This window comes from Rattus norvegicus, chromosome X, assembly GCF_021556685.1.
Source record: "Rattus norvegicus strain SHRSP/BbbUtx chromosome X, alternate assembly SHRSP_T2T, whole genome shotgun sequence".
Taxonomy (NCBI): Eukaryota; Metazoa; Chordata; class Mammalia; order Rodentia; family Muridae; genus Rattus; species Rattus norvegicus.
In genome coordinates, this window is record NC_141554.1 from 125409320 (window position 1) to 125426316 (window position 16997).

At 46.7% G+C, this 16997-nt stretch overlaps 1 pseudogene; it reads right to left on the bottom strand.

Annotated features, from left to right (window-relative positions):
- Window positions 1–4599: 4599 nt before the first annotated feature.
- Window positions 4600–9840, bottom strand: Crls1-ps1 (cardiolipin synthase 1, pseudogene 1; annotated as a pseudogene).
- Window positions 9841–16997: the final 7157 nt, after the last annotated feature.

Below are 16997 nucleotides of genomic sequence, written 5' to 3' on the forward strand. Positions count from 1 at the left end.
AGGTAGGCCAGGGAATATGAGTCTGGCTATGGCAGGCAAGGTTCTTGGGAACTCAGCAGGCTTTGTTACAACAGCTAGGCCTGGAATTAGGAGTATGGTTATGTGCGAGATCATGGTCCTGAAAAGTCACCAATCTGGGTTGGTGGCTAGGCTATCTGACACCCCCCCCCCTCCAGCTGGGAAACGAGAAGTAGAAATGACACCAGAGGGCAGGAGACCGGGTAACTCATCAGACTCTATTGGTAAGTGATGTGCTTCACCAGAGCTAGACCTGGGTGTGTGGTTCTGAGTTCTGTCTTGCTGCTGGGGTATGTGATCTCTGCTCGCACAGATGAAATGGGAGGCATTAGGCCATGAACATGTCCTAAGATGGCGGCCCAGCCCTGGTGAGAAATGAGGGAGGCTAAGGATGAAGAAGCAGGGGTGCCCAAGCTTCTGGACACCCAGGCGCTGCTGAGAAGCACATGCTAGATGCACTTAAAAAACATTGGGAGTGAATCAGAACCCTTCTGCCCTCTCATACTATCCACACTTTTCAGGCCCAGTTAAGGACAGAAGCTTTGAAACTGTACTGGACTGGTCAGTGAAGAAGACACTGCTCTCACTCCATTTCACATGCAGCTTGTCCACCATTCTAGTCTTGTGATTAACCCCAAGCCTTTAATCCCAGCACTTGGAAGGCAGAGTCAGTCAGATCTCTTAGTTCAAGGCCAGCCTGGTCTACCGAGTGAGTACGAGGACAGTCAAGGCTCCATACACAGAGAAACCATGTCTTGAAACAAAACAAAACAAAAGATTGTTAGGATGCTGTGGGAGAGTCTGGTATTGGTCAATTCCCAGGGCAGGACTTCGAGCATGAAGCTTGGCCCCAGAAATACCCAGAACTGTGGTGATAGCAGGAATGGAAAAATTGGGGATCACTCAGAGACTCAGCTTATATTCTCCCTCTCCCCAAGCAAAGCCTTGGAGTTTAATAACTGTGGGTTTATGGTAAGTCAAATGATTGAGCTGATGGAATGAAACTGTGATTGTGATAGTATGCCCGTGGCAAGATGGTATAGGAGGGCAAGGTTCTGGGTCACAAAGACATCTTGGCTGGTGGCAGAGCCACTGGAGGTATGTGTGTGTCTGTGTGTGCGTGTGTGTGTGTGTCTGTGTGTGCGTCTGTGTGTGTGTCTGTGTGTGTGTCTGTGTGTGTGTGTGAGAGAGAGAGAGAGAGAGAGAGAGAAAGAAAGAGAGAGAGAGAGAGACGGAGGGGGGAGGCACAGGGATGGTGGGCATGTCCTAGCAGTGCAATGGGTCCAGGTTACTAACTGTGTTGGGCTGGAGTGAAAGTTATGGATCTCAAGCTTGGCTCCAAAGCATTTGTGGTATACTTGCAGGATTTTGAGCTGTACTCAGGCTGGTGTGGTGAACCTTCTGATTGGGAGAGGAACTAAGAAGGGAGAGCTTAGGCAGGTAAAGTTCTTAGGAACTTACCTAGCAGGGCTGCTGTCCAGACTGTGAAGCTAACTGTGCCTGGCAGTAAGGTGTTTGGAGAGCACAGGGTCTTGGTTATTCCTAAGTCTTGTCTGGAAGATATTCATCTCGACCCCAGCAGAGTTTGGGGATGTGATAATGGTATAGATGAGCAGGATTCATCATAAGCCACAATGCTGGGATGGTAGCTAAGGAAACTGACCCACACTTGGCAGTGTGGAGATAGTATGCAAGACCAATGTCTTTATGGCTTACCAGTTGGGGCCAATACTCAGGCTGTTTGATCTCAGATGGACTGGGGAACATGAGGAAATCAAAAGAATGCAGGAGTCAGGGTGACTCCGAAGGCTGGCTTGTATATAGATTTTATGACCCAAGCTAGGCCTGGAAGGATTCTGACAGTACTAGGATAGGATTTGAAATTCTCACCAGGCTGGGATACTATGCAGTCCGATATACCCCAGACAAGGCAGTGGGGCTCAAGGAGGCAAAGTCCTTGGGAATCCCACAAATGAGGTGTAGTGCCCTGGTCATTTAATAGTTGCTGGGATGAGGTGAACTGGAAATTTAAGGGTTCTTTGGAAATTCAGTTGTGTTGGATGGTATTTGGCTGAGGCAAACATAACAGGGTGTTTTCCTGAAGTGAACACAGGTAAAAGGCTAAGGCAGACTTGTGAAGGAAAGCAAATACACCAAAACAGATACAGGTGAAAGGATGCTGTACTAAAGCAAGCACATGAAAGGACACGTGATGGAGTCTTTGCTAACAAAACACAGGTATTGGTCCTCCCTATATTGCATAGTTGAGCTCCATTCATCAGGACTCCATGGAGAGAAATGCACCAAAAAATTTCTCATGGCATGCTGCAGTTTTTTGCTGCTTCCATGGACTCGGGCTAATTGGCAGAGTGATATTAGCTGAGACAGGCACATGTGCTGAGGCCAGGCATGGGGAGATATGTGATGTTTGGAGGGAGTATAAAAAGGACTCTACAGACAGTGAGGAGGCTCAGCTTTGCTTGCTGCTAGAGCTAGCTGTAGAATGCTTGTTAGTCTTGTGTCTTTGCTGATCATCTCTTCACTGAGAAGGACACAGCCAAGAACTTCTCCTCGTCTTCTTGTTAACCCTGGTCCCTCCTGCTGCTGACTTATGCTAAGGCTGAGGCCTGGCTGTCTCTGCTAGGTAGTGCCACCAGAGATGATTTGTTTTTGCTATCCTGACTCTACTGAACTAGACTGCTGATATATCCTTGAAGTGTTTATGAGTGGATCTAACTGCCTCTGAGAACCTGTGAACTCCACTGCCAATTTCCAGACATCACAGACAGGAGTTACTCCAAAGAGCCATTTCTAAACAGGTCCACTTCCTCTGTATCCATTCTTTTCCACTACCTATGGTTGGTTATGAGCTAAAAGGGAGGTTAAAGCATATAAGAACCAACATTAAAATAGGATTTGAAAAACTTGAATTTAGATGATACTGTGGGATCTGGATAGAGAGGGGTAGGATTCTGGATCACTGATGATACTGGCTTATAGAATAGCTATATTTCCTGGTCTAAGCCCAGGAGTGTGGGGATGTTCAAGAGGGCTTAGTCCCCTTTCCTCTCAGTATAGGCTAGTGGACAGGCTGCTCCAGACTACTCAAGACATGTTTGTGACACAGACCATTGCTTTCCTACACTCCGCCACAATCACAGCCTATGGTCTAGCATCTTGCCCATAAGACAAGCATATTGAGTGCAGAAGTGCAGAAGAGGCCCACCTGCCTTTGCCATAGACCCATGCTAATACCCTGTCACACAGCTGAGTACCACACATCCCTATTTAGTGATCAGGACTCTTATTCCAGCATCTTCCTTTCACTGAAAGCTCCATGAGTCTCCAAGACCATGCCCTCTAACGCCACCTCTACTCCTAATGCTATGCTGGCATAAAGCACCTTAGAGACCAGGCCCAGACTGATGATTTCCTCCCACACTATCCTATTTCCAAGCCTACCTGTTGTCAGGAAGCCTACAGAGTTCACAAGAAGCTCACCTTCTAGAGCTAGACCCACAACCTCTGACCTAGTTGGAATCAATCAACTTAGACACTGTACCAGCATGCAGAGAGCTCAAGACTATTCTGCTTCTCTGGTTCTAATACTGACAGACCTAGCTTGGGTTGTAGAGCTAACACTGTAGCCCAGCCTGTTGAATGACTCAGACCCATACACTTCAAGGATGTCCCAATAATCCCATACTTGTTCTTAAGATCTCACCATTGAGGCCCATTGCCTCTGTTGACTGAGGGTATGATGTCTGTGGGATGGGTGGGATGCTTGGTTACTCATGAGACTGGCTAGAGGAAAACAGGGTTCCAAACCTCTGTTCCATCAGGGTAAGTTAGCCAGAGTTTTCAGGGAACAGCTTCACCAAAGGTAAGCCTGGAAGGCTGAGGAGCATGCTGGCTTGGGGGAGATGAAGTCAGTCAAGGGTCTCGAGCAATCTCTGAATACAGCTATGGCTGGAAGTGTGAGGACTGTCAGGCCATAGAGAATCTTGATCACTGACTCCACAGCACTGGTAACCCGGCTGCCTGATCACCCCTGGGATGGCTAGGATGCTAGCGTAGAGCCAAATCTTGTTCTCTCTCCAGGGTAGGCTGCTGAGCATGTAGCTCTGCCTCAGGTCACATCGGAACTGGGGAGGGCACAGAAAAGGAACAGGTAGGGTCGCTCACAGGCCCCACTTGTGTGGGGGCCTTTGTCCCTAATTAGGCCTGAGAGTGTGGTAATGGGAGGGAAAGGTATTGGTTGGGGTTCCTCATCTGGTTGAGCTGGTACAGTAGGGGACATTATCTTGATTTCTCACCAAAACTCCTCAGGAAAGGGAGAAAAGTTTCTTGAAAACTGGGGTTTTGTGTAAACAGTTGGGCACCAGCTAGGTCTGGCAGTATAAAGATAACTGAGCGTGGGCTAATGGGCTAGCTGTACCAGAGTGTGAGCTTTCACAAGGGAGGGTCACCTGACCCCAGCTGCGCTGCGGAATGTTGTTGTTTCTATGGCAGGAGTTACTGGAACTCAGCAGGCTTTGTGATATTAGGTAGGCCTAGAATACTCAGCAGTGTCTGGACTGCTCAATCACAGATGGGCAGCTGTCTGAGAGGCTTAGCCAGGTTGTGCTGTTTAGCCATGTTTTCCTGAAGTAAGTCGTGGGCTGTAGAGAAGGTGCTGGTCACTGAACAGAGATGTCTGATGGTTGGGCTGTGTGACCTAAAAGTGGCAGGGGGAGCTAACAGAAAATAAAGGAAGGTGGGGCTCTTGGGCAATTTCTGGGCTTGGTTGATGGGCTTGACCACAGACATGCCTGAGAGTGAGAGGATTTCAGGAAAGGGAGAGTCCTGATTACTGGTTAGGTAGCTCTGGTCACCAGGCCTTTTGCCCAAGCACTATAGGTTTTTTGTATTGTTAGGATAGTAGGGGAGTCAAATGGAGTGGCTGTTGGGATGGTGCAGGTTGGATGGTCATGGTCATTCACAGGTCCAGGTTGTGTGCTGGATTAATTTTTACACCAACTATGGTTCACTGACCTCATTGGGCTGGTTCACGTTCAGCCTCTGAGTACGAGATCACACCTTCTGAGCAGGTCCAGGATGGCAGGAAGTCGTAGCTTATCTAGGAGATGCTGAAGTGTCTATGCCTGGGACTGTGAGAGTGTTACAGGAGAGCAGGGTCCTGATCCCTCAGTAGATAGGTCCGGGGTTGTTGGACTATTCCAGCAGTTGAAGGGTCCAGATTACTTACCAGACCAGGAAGGACTATTTTGTAAACTGTGTAACCCAACTTATGAACAGTTTCGGAGTGCAGGGCCTTGGTCCCTCATCAGTCTGGTGTGATACAGATGAAAGGTTTGTGTTCAGTGATGACGCTGGGGTGGTGAGCAAGCTGCACGATCCAAACTAGGCTTGAGAGGGTGAGGGAAGGGTCTTGATCACTTACCAGTCTGTGCTGGTGACCAGGCTGATGGATTGGGCCTGAGAAGGTGGGCATGGCACAAGAGGACAGGTGTCTGGGTCATTCACAAGGCTGGCTTGAGTGAATGACCCCAACTAGGTAGGTAGTGGCTCAAGCAGTTGTGGCCTCAACCAGGGTAGTACCCTGGTTTCTTGACAGCCATTGGATCTGAGAATGCTGTTATGTGAGTGGAGGGGCAAGATTCTGAACCATTCATGAGACTGACTATGGAAAGCTCAGTCTGCTTTGGTCCGTTTTATTTCTGAGACTATGAGAATGTCCTTGGAGTGCACATGTCCTGGTCACTCACCTGGCTAGGCTACAGTGCAGGCTGTGGCCTCAAAGCTAGGTCAGGGGACTATTAATACCACACCTATACCTAGCCCAGCCAATTTTAAGAGTGACCCAGAATTGATTCACAGTCAATCTGTATTTTGGACTACGAAGATGTCCCAGAACAGCGTGAATTCAGGACACTCACCAAGGTGAGCTGAGAACAGGCTTTGAACCCCAAGATAGGCCTGGAATTATCGGTACCACACCAGCAGGGGAGGATCTAGAGCTCTGGCCAGTCTGGGCTAATGGCTGGGCCGGTTGATCCCAACAGAGCATTGGGTAGTAGGGATCTGGAAGACTCACCAGGTTGTGGTGCTCACGAGAACTGGGACTGGGTAATGAGGAAGGTTCTGGAGTCTTGAACATTGAACAGGGCAGCCTAGCATTCAGACTGTATGCTCCAATATTGGCATGTCACTTTGGGAAAGGTAAGGGCAGTTGGGGTTCCTGGGAAATGACTGTGTTTGGCCTATCAGTGAGATGTAAGATGCCCGGGAGCTTAATCATTGCCTGTGCAGTGCTGGTCATCAAGCTGCTTGATTCCAGTTTGAGCAGGAACCGTGTGATGGCAGAGAAGATCTGAATCATAGGGCCATATTATGTGCAGGCTTTTGAACCCTCACTAGGCCTGGCACTGTTGTAATAGGTGGGAGTGGGCTTGGGACCTTATTCCCCTTCTGAGCAAGTTCAGGAGCACAAGGGTCAGGGTGACAAAGGAGTCTTGGCTGGTCTGGAAGCTGCTGAGGTAGGAATTGTGCCTGAGTCTTTGGGGCAGGAGGGCAGGTCTTGACCATCATTTCCAAGAGGGGCCTGGGACAATGGGGGGTTTCTAGCAGTTCAAGAATCTAGCCACTCACCAGGCTGGGCTAGTGTGGAGGCTATGCTTTCCACACTAGGCCTGAAATTATTAATAGGCCACCTATAGGATTTTGAGGTCTCAGGAGGCTGGGATGATGCTCATTCTTATTGAACCCAGATGAACCAGGAATGGAACAGATGAATCAGGCAGGTAGGGTTCATGGGAACTCACCCAGCTGGGCAGCTGTGTGAACTGTGTAACACCAACTAGACCAGTCAGTATAAAGTTGATTTGGAAGCTAGTCTTGATTGACGAGCAGCTCAGTCTGGTACAAATGCATCTTGACCCTACCTGGGTATGGGGGTGTGACAATATTGATGGCCAATGCTCTAGTGAAGACATCATGCTGAGCTTGGGAATGTGGCATCTGTATGGGTGCATAAAGGCATGGCCTTTTCCCATGGTTCAGGCTTCTCCATACATTCCGTGCTGGGTTAATGGGTTCTGAAAGCGCATAGGTCCCAAACATTCATCAAATTGAAATTGTGTGGGTCACACCAGCAAGATAGGATCTCTAGCTCTTGCTGAAGTGGTATACAATCTCATTGACTCTAGCTAGGCCTCGAGTATGAGGATGGCATGGGTGGCTGGAATACTGACTATATTGGTGCTAGAGACAAGAATCTGGGAGATCCAATAGGCTGTTCTGATTGACGATCTGATTCACTGTGCTTTGTTTGTCTTGTGGCTCACTCCCCTTCTGAGCAGTTGCATGAAGATAGGGGTCTGTGTGACAAAGGAGTCTTGGCTGGCTGGAAGCTGCTGGAATAGCAACTGTAAGGATGATGTAGAAGGCAGAGTCTTCATCCCTTAACAAGAAGGACCCAGGGATGTGGAGATGTCTTACAAGAGTACCTCAAGCCAGGCCTGAAGGCATTAGAAAGACACGTGCAGGATTTTTTTTCATCTTTATTAGCTTGAGTATTTCTTATTTACATTTCGATTGTTATTCCCTTTCCCAGTTTCCGGGCCAACATCCCCCTAGCCCCTAGCCCCTCCCCCCTCCCCTTCTTTATGGGTGTTCCCCTCCCCATCCTCCCCCCATTACCGCCCTCCCACCAACAATCACATTCACTGGGGGTTCAGTCTTGGCAGGACCAAGGGCTTCCCCTTCCACTGGTACTCTTACTAGGATATTCATTGCTACCTATGAGGTCAGAGTCCAGGGTTAGTCCATGTATAGTCTTTAGGTAGTGGCTTAGTCCCTGGAAGCTCTGGTTGGCAGGCGAGGTTGTTCTTATGGGGTTGCAAGCTCCTTCAGCTCTTTCAATCCTTCCTCTGATTCTCCCTAAGGCGGTCCTGTACTCAGTTCAGTGATTTGCTGCTAGCATTTGTCTCTGTATTTGTCATGCTCTGGCTGTGTCTCTCAGGAGACAGCCAGCTCCAGCTCCTGTCAGCCTGCACTTCTTTTTTTTTTTTTTACTTCTAGCTTTTTTATTTTTTTATGATGTTAACAATAGAAGATTTCCCAAAGTTAAAAAAAACTTTGAAAAATAGAAAGTTTCATACTATTTACACGACATATGAATGCAGGTTCCAGTATCATACAAATATCCCATTAGAAACAGTGAGAAGGCATGATGTAATTCTCTGCCTTTTAGATGTGAAGCCTAATACTTGTGGTCTCCCTTTTGAGCTGTGTTATCTGTTATCCTGATACAGAAACTATTTGGTAGTGAAAGGCTGGAAGACTACTGGTGAACTTCAATGCCTTCCAATTTGTTTTTTCTTTTTTATTTTCAAAACTTACTGCATTTTAATGCTCTGTATGCCTTTGCACTACCCATAGCTAGTTCTACTCTCACTTTTCAAATGACCAAGCATTAGTCACATGAACCGTTATGTGTTTATAGATTAAAAATTCAAGCATAACCATGTATAGCCATGCCGTGTGCGGTATGTATCTAATCTGGGGATTCCCTCCTGCTTTCCTTTGTTTCCATGTTACCAACTGTTTGTTAAAAACATTCTAAAAAAATGGAATAATTCATCTCACCAATTAATCAAAAACCTAAGATTAAAAATTCTACATTATATTTTCATTTGTATTTAAAAATACACTGGAAATTCCATATAGGCCCATAATCGAGCTTATTTTCGACGTACATTTCTTCGGTTTTGAAGACACGGTTTGTCTGACAAGACCTTTCACAAGCTGAACACCAAGATCAGGAAAGTCCAATAGCTTTCGCTGGTGCTGCTGCCGATGACGCAAGTCTCTTCCTTGCTGCTGGATCTGGGTGTCTGTCATTTGCCCTTTAGTTTTCCGGCCACAGTGATACTACCTGTATGCTGATGCAGTTGTAGGAATGCTGTACAACACCATAGTATCTGAAGATAAATGCTGTCCACATAATTGAAAACTGCAGCTGCCAGAGAAGCTGCCACCAAAATTAACTGGACTGCTGTATTGACCTTGCTGCTGAATGTTGGTTTTAACTTAGCAGGGGTATAGCAAGGATTGAAGTACTAAGCTAGTGTCTGCGGTGCTGGCAGAGTTCGGTATCTGACATAAAAGACAACAGCGATCAACAATACGTCTCTTGAAATTATCATGTAAGTGAGTGGGACTGAAATAAGATCTGCATAGGTCAAGCTAATATATAAGATGCTGATAAAAACTTTATCAGCAAGTGGATCAAGAGCACTTCCCAAAGCTGATTTCTGATTGGCCCGGTTTCGAGCAATAAATCCATCCAACAAATCCGTTAGCCCGGCTAAAGCAAAAACACCTAGTGCAGCATTAAAATCTTCTTCAAGAATCAGATAGCCCAACACCGTGGCCAGGCCAATTCTCATCATTGACAACAAATGTGGGATTGTCCATGGATTTTCATAGGAGCTGGTGGCGCGTGCCCTGACGCGCCTGGCACTGAGGACCTGCGCAGTGGCACCTCCTCCAATGATGGGCTCTGCACCTCCTCCAAAGGCGGGCTCCCGGGGCTGACTTCCCCGCGCCTGAGCAGTGGGTCCGCAGGCTGGCCCTGGGCAGCCACAAGGCGAACGCGGCCGGTCGCAGCCGCCAGCGCTCTGCCAGGCAGCCCAGGCAGCAACTCACTGGTGGCAGCAGGGCCCTGCCGGAGCCGCCTAGGCCGAGCCGCGCCCCGGGAGGCCAGATGGCCACGCGAAGGGACCCCCAGGCGCCGCATACCACGCGCCAAGCCAACATGGCCTTGCAGCCTCCTTGAGAACTCAGAAGCCCCTGGCACCAGCCGCCAGCTTCTCTATAGAAATCGAGCAGTTCCACGGCCTTATGGATACCTCCATACTAATTTCCACACACTGGCCCAGCATACACTTCTTAGCTTCATCAATCTTATCTAGTTTCGGTGGCTGTATACATATGGGGTGGGGCAGGCTCTGAATGGCCATTCCTTCATTCTCTGCTCCAAACATTGTCTCCATATCCCCTCCTGTGAATATTTTGTTCCCTCTTCTAAGAAGGAGTAAAGCATTCGAGCTTTTGGGCTAATACTGCTTTATCAGTGAGTGCATACCATGCATGGTTTTTTGTGATTGGGTTACCTCACTCAGGAAGATATTTTGTTTAAAATTTCATGAAGTCCCTGCTTTAATAGCTGAGTAGTATTCCATTGGGTAGATGTGCCACATTTTCTGTATCCATTCCTCTGTTGAAGGACATCTGGGTTCTTTCCAGCTCCTGGCTATTAGAAATAAGGTTGCTATGAACATAGTGGAGCATGTGTCGTTGTTATATGTTGGAGCAACGTTTTGGTTTATACCCAGGAGTGATATAGCTGGGTCCTCAAGTAGTACAATGTCCAATTTTCTGAGGGTCCTCCAGACTGATTTCCTGCTTAAGGCAGAGTGGTTGTACCAGCTTGCAATCCCACCAACAATGGAGGAGTGTTCCTCTTTCTCCGCATCCTCGCCAGCATCTGTTGTCATCTGAGGTTTTGATCTTAGCCATTCTCACTGGTGTGAGGTGGAATCTCAGAGTTGTTTTGATTTGCATTTCCCTGATGACTAAGGATGTTGAACATTTCTTTTGGTGCTTCTCAGCCATTCAGTATCCCTCACCTGAGAGTTCTTTGTTTAGCTCTATACCCCATTTTTGATAGGGTTATTTGATTCTCTGGAGTCTAACTTCTTGAGTTCTTTGTACATATAGGATATAAGCCCCCTATCAGATGTAGGATTGGTAAAGATCTTTTCCCAATCCGTTGGTTCCTGTTTTGTCCTAACAACAGTGTCCTTTGCTTACAGAAGCTTTGCAGTTTTATGAGATCACATTTGTAGATTCTTGATCTTAGAGCATAAGCCATTATTATTTTGTTCATGAAATTTTCTCCAGTGCCCATGTGTTCGAGATGCTTCCCCACTTTTTCATCTATTAGTTTGAGTGTATCTGGTTTGATGTGGAGGTCCTTGATCCACTTGGACTTAAGCTTTGTACAGGGTGATAAGCATGGATCAATCTGCATTCTTCTACATGCTGACCTCCAGTTGAACCAGCACCATTTGCTGAAAATGCTATCTTTTTTCCATTGGATGGTTTTGGCTCCTTTGTCAAAAATCAAGTGACCATAGGTGTGTGGGTTCATTTCTTTTTTTTTTTCTTTTCTTTTTTTTGGAGCTGGGGACCGAACCCAGGGCCTTGCGCTTGCTAGTCAAACGCTCTACCCCTGAGCTAAATCCCAAACCCCGTGTGGGTTCATTTCTGGGTCTTCAATTCTATTCCACTGGTCTATCTTTCTGTCTCTGTACCAATACCATGCAGTTTTTATCACTATTGCTCTGTAATACTGCTTGAGTTCAGGGATAGTGATTCCCCCTGAAGTCCTTTTATTGTTGAGAATAGTTTTAGCTATCCTGGGTTTTTTGTTATTCCAGATGAATTTGCAAATTGTTCTGTCTAACTCTTTGAAGAATTGGATTGGTATTTTGATGGGGATTGCATTGAATCTGTAGATCGCTTTTGGTAAAATGGCCATTTTTACTATATTAATCCTGCCAATCCATGAGCATGGGAGATCTTTCCATCTTCTGAGGTCTTCTTCAATTTCTTTCCTCAGTGTCTTGAAGTTCTTATTGTACAGATCTTTTACTTGCTTGGTTAAAGTCACACCGAGGTATTTTATATTATTTGGGTCTATTATGAAGGGTGTCGTTTCCCTAATTTCTTTCTCGGCTTGTTTCTCTTTTGTGTAGAGGAAGGCTACTGATTTATTTGAGTTAATTTTATACCCAGCCACTTTGCTGAAGTTGTTTATCAGCTTTAGTAGTTCTCTGGTGGAACTTTTGGGATCACTTAAATATACTATCATATCATCTGCAAATAGTGATATTTTGACTTCTTTTTTCCAATCTGTATCCCCTTGACCTCCTTTTGTTGTCTGATTGCTCTGGCTAGAACTTCAAGAACTATATTGAATAAGTAGGGAGATAGTGGGCAGCCTTGTCTAGTCCCTGATTTTAGTGGAATTGCTTCAAGTTTCTCTCCATTTAGTTTAATGTTAGCGACAGGTTTGCTGTATATGGCTTTTTTCTAAGACCTCACCAGGCTGGAATGGTGCACATTGTGGATGAATGGAACCCAGTTAGGCCAGTGACTAACCCAGTGTAAAATAAAGTTTGACATCATGACCCCAGCTGGGCTGGGGAGTATGGTTATGGTATTGACAGGTATTACAATGCTCAGCTGGTGGTCAACCTACAGGATCTAAGTAAGCTAGGTTTGGGACTGTGGGGATAGCCATACACTACTATCAGGCCCAGCTGATAGTACCTTGATAGTACCCTGAGTACCTGGTGAGAACCAGGGTGGGACCATGAACTTGGTGAATATGTGAGTCTTTGGGTGGTTTGAAGCTAGTGTCAGGGCTGCTTGATGTAATTGATCAATGGGAGATAGAAATGGTATCAGGGGCAGGGTTGTGAACCACTCATCAGACTGTGCTTGTCAGCGATCTTACTTGAACTAGGCCAGAGAGTGTAAGGAACGAACGAACGAAACCTGGTACCTGGCAGTGTTGCGAGCTATTGGATGGGACCTTGCCGACACTGAAAGCAGATTAAGCAGATGTTCCATCAAAGTCACAGTGCTGGACTTAGGAGTATGGGGTCAGCACGGAAGAGCCAAAATTCTATATGCGTATAAAGGCACGGTCTTCCCTCTCACATAGGTCCAGAACAGACAACAGGTCCAGAAAGAATGCACATCATGCATATCACGCTTGCTTTGAAAACAGTCAATAATTGTTGAAGTGACTATGTTGATCATTGGCTAGGTAATGGTTGTAAAAAGGTTTCTTTACCCCCAACTAGTTTGGTTATCAGGGTTTGGGGCATAATCAGGTTTTGTTCACTCACTAGGGTATGCTGCTGAGCAAGTAGCTTGACTTCATTTGCACCAAATTTGTGGCACAGACGGGCAAAACTCAGCCTAACTCCCATGCTCAGCCTGTGTGTAGGCTTTATTTTTTTTCATCCCATCCAGGCTGTATGGTAATCATAGGGAAAGGTATGGTTTGGGGCCACTCACAAGCTTGGGCTGGTACACGTTTAGCCTTTGATTGTGGCCTCCTTCCATCCTGAGCTGGTGAAGGAAGACAGGGTTTTGGGTCACAAGGCAATCTTTGAACTGTGGGGATATACTAACAGTACAAGAGGTAAGGGTCATTTACCAGGCTGGGTTGGACATATGGCTGTTTCTAAAGCTAAAAACACTACCATAACACCTATATGTTTTTTTGAATGTGTGAGATGAAGCACATACTGATTGATCCAATTAGGACTGGGAGGATTGCTTAGGCAGGCAAGATTCTTGAGAAGTCACCAAGGTGAGCTGCTATGTGAACTTCATGATACCAGGTCTACCAGCATAATGATGGTTAGAGACTTGAGGGTCTTGACCACTCACCACTTGGGTTTGATTCCCATAACCCCAACTGGGCTTGGAATCATGGAAATTGTAGAGATGTGTAGAGTTCAGAGTCAATCACAAGGCCGGAATGCTGGACAAGCTGCTTGACCTCAGCTGGTAAAGTACGACTAGCACAGGAGAGCAGGGTCTACGCCACTCACTAAACTGGCTTGAGTGTAGGCAGCTTGGCACAAGCCAGACCTAGAAGTAGTCTGAGAGTAGCAGGATATGATTTTAAGCGCTCACCAGGCTGTGGTGAAGCATAGTTTGATTCAACCCGGCCAGAGAAGGTAACTGGTTCAGGAAGGCAAGATTCTTGAGATTCCACCAGTTAGGGGAAATACCCAGCTTGCTTGACAACAGCCGGATCTGAGAGGGTGGTTAGTATCAGTGTGGAGGGGTATCACGAGACTGTATTATTGGAAAACTGTGTCACTAAGGGCTAGTACTAGGATGGTGAAGATGGTGTATGAGGGTGGGGTTTTGTTCCATCACCAGAGGAGGCTGGTGGTCAGGCTTCCTCACCCATTCTATGCCTGTGACTACATGGATATCCTTGAAGTACATGGGTCGCGAACATTCACTAGGTTGGGCCAGAGTGTAGGCTGTGCACTTAAAGCTGGACCAGGGAATATTAACACTACACCAGCTGGATAGGTTCTTGAGCTCTCAACAGACTGGAATGACGTGCAATTTGATTGACCCAGCTGAGAGTAGCAAATTTGAACCTTGCTATAGCAGGGAATGCTTTTGGGAACCAAGAAGGCTTTGCGGCAACAGTTAAGCTTGTAAGTATAAGGTGGTATGGGGGACAAAGGTCTACTTGACCCATACCAGCTGGTCAGTGGGTAATAAGATGGCACCAGGCAGCAGCAGTCTGGAAGACTCACCCAGCTACGCTTGCTGGCCAGCAATGTGCTTCATCTAAACTAGACCTGGTTATCTGAGGAAGGCTCTGGAATAGGAGTCTTGATCACAGAACATGGAAGCCTGGTACTCAGGCTGGGGGACCTTGTGAAAAGCGAAGGTAATTGGTGTCTTGGACAATCAATATACTTGGCTGATGGGCGAGCAGCTTGATTACTTCTATGCCAGGACACATGGATTCTCAAGTCTCAGCCAACAGCTAAATAGCACTGGTGGCCAGGCTGCTTAACCCCAAATTTTTCTGGCATATTAGGATGCTGGAAGAGAGTCGGCCTCTTGACCCCTGCTGTGCTTAGGAATGATGGGGTTATGGGTCACTCACCTAGTTGGACATATACACCCAGTCTGTTCTTGTCAGAGTATGCTTAGGAGGACAGGCATCTAGGTCCCAAAGGAGGTATGGCTCATCCAGGAGCTGGTGCAGTGGGAATATGCCTGGGACTTGGAGGACAGTATAGGAGGGCAGGGTTTTGGTCCCTCACCAAGAAGGTCCTAGCAGTGAAAGGGTCTGGGTCACTCACTAGTTTGGTGGAATAGCAGAATTTTGACCTTAAACTAGCCCTAAATTTCACACCTGAAGGATGTGATCTTTATGTTAAATCCATCTAGGTCAGTCACTAGGAGAATGGCTCAGAAAGGAGAGGTTCTTAGGGATTTATCAAACCACTGCGTAAAATGTGTGATGCTTGGCAGTATGAGGAGAGTTTCAGATCACAGAGTCTTGCTCAACCAACAGTTTTGTCTGGGTACAGATATAACTTGAACACAGCCGGATGTGGGAGTATGGTAATGATATAGATGGGCAAGGTTTGGGGCAAATGAACTTGGAGTTGTAGTCAAGCTGGGCTCTTCAAGTTAGGCTTGGAAGTTTGAGTGTGGAGTGTGAAAGCAGGATATTAATTACTTAAAAGCCATCAGCTGGCCTTGGGAATGGGAAGCTAGTACAGGGGGGCAGGGGTGTGAATCATTTATGAGCTTGGCATGAATGCAGACTACAAGAGACAAGGATTTTGAACTGTCATGTGACAGGCCTTAGTAATGATCAAGAAACCTGTATAGAAGCTGAGCTGTGGTCAAGTTGAGGGATCATAACTGACTCTTTTCCAGTGTCCTAATAATATCAGAAAAATTAAGGCTTAATCAGCCTGGTCTTAACCATCATTATTTAGCTGTGATCAAGACTCCAAACAAAGCAGTGACTCTAACACCAGGGGTTTTTAGAATCCCATACACTGAGTGTGTGAAATTTATCAGGAAAGGGAATCTTGATCACTAGTTAAGCAGCACTGCTGTCCAAGCCACTTGACCCCAACACTTTTGCCATTGTTATGAGGCTGGGAGAACCAGGTCATGATCCTTTGTCAGGGTAAGCTGGTAATTAGTCAGTTCAACCCTAGCTCTGCTAGGAGCTGTGAGAGTGGCACAGGAGGGCAAGCGAAGGATCATCCACAGGTTTGGCTTACCTGCAGATGTTTTGTCTCCAGCTAGGTCTAAGAGGGAGGAAATTGTACGGAAGGATGCAGTTTATGAATGCTCACCTGTGTGGGCTGGTACATGGGCTGTGTTGTGACATTACACCCACTCTGCATAGGTGTAGGGGATAAGGATCTTAGTCGCAAAGGAATTGTGGCTGGTCTGAGAACATTCTCTCTACGGTAGGAACTGAGAGGAAAGTGAGGGAGGGTGGGATGAGGGGCCTGAACCTGTGTCGATGCCCAAGCAATGTGAACATCTGTTTCATTTACTAGCCTATGTTTGATTGTAAGCTGTGTATCTTCAAGCTAGTTCCAAAAGAACAAATGAAACTCAAGAAGGATGACCAAAATGTGAATGCTTCACTCCTTCTTTAAAAGGGGAACAAGAATACCCTTGGCAGGGAATAGGGAGGCAAAGTTTAGAACAGAGGGAGAAGGAACACCCATTCAGAGCCTGCCCCACATATGGCCCATACATATACAGCCAACTAACTAGATAAGATGGATGAAGCAAAGAAGTGCAGGCCGACAGGAACCGGATGTAGATCTCTCCTGAGAGACACAGCCAGAATACAGCAAATACAGAGGCGAATGCCAGCAGCAAACCACTGAACTGAGAACAGGACCCCCGTTGAAGGAATCAGAGAAAGGACTGAAAGAGCTTGAAGGGGTTCGAGACTCCATATGTACAACAATGCCAAGCAACCAGAGCTTCCAGGGACTAAGCCACTACCTAAAGACTATACATGGACTGACCCTGGACTCTGACCTCATAGGTAGCAATGAATAGCCTAGTAAGAGCACCAGTGGAAGGGGAAGCCCTGGGTCCTGCCAAGACTGAACCCCCAGTGAACATGACTGTTGGTGGGAGGGCGGTAATGGGGGAGGATGGGGAGGGGAACACCCATATAGAAGGGGAGGGGTAGGGGTTAGGGGGATGTTGTTCCGGAAACCGGGAAAGGGAATAACAATTGAAATGTAAATAAGAAATACTCAAGTTAATAAAGATGGGAAAAAAGTATTAATTTGACACCTGCA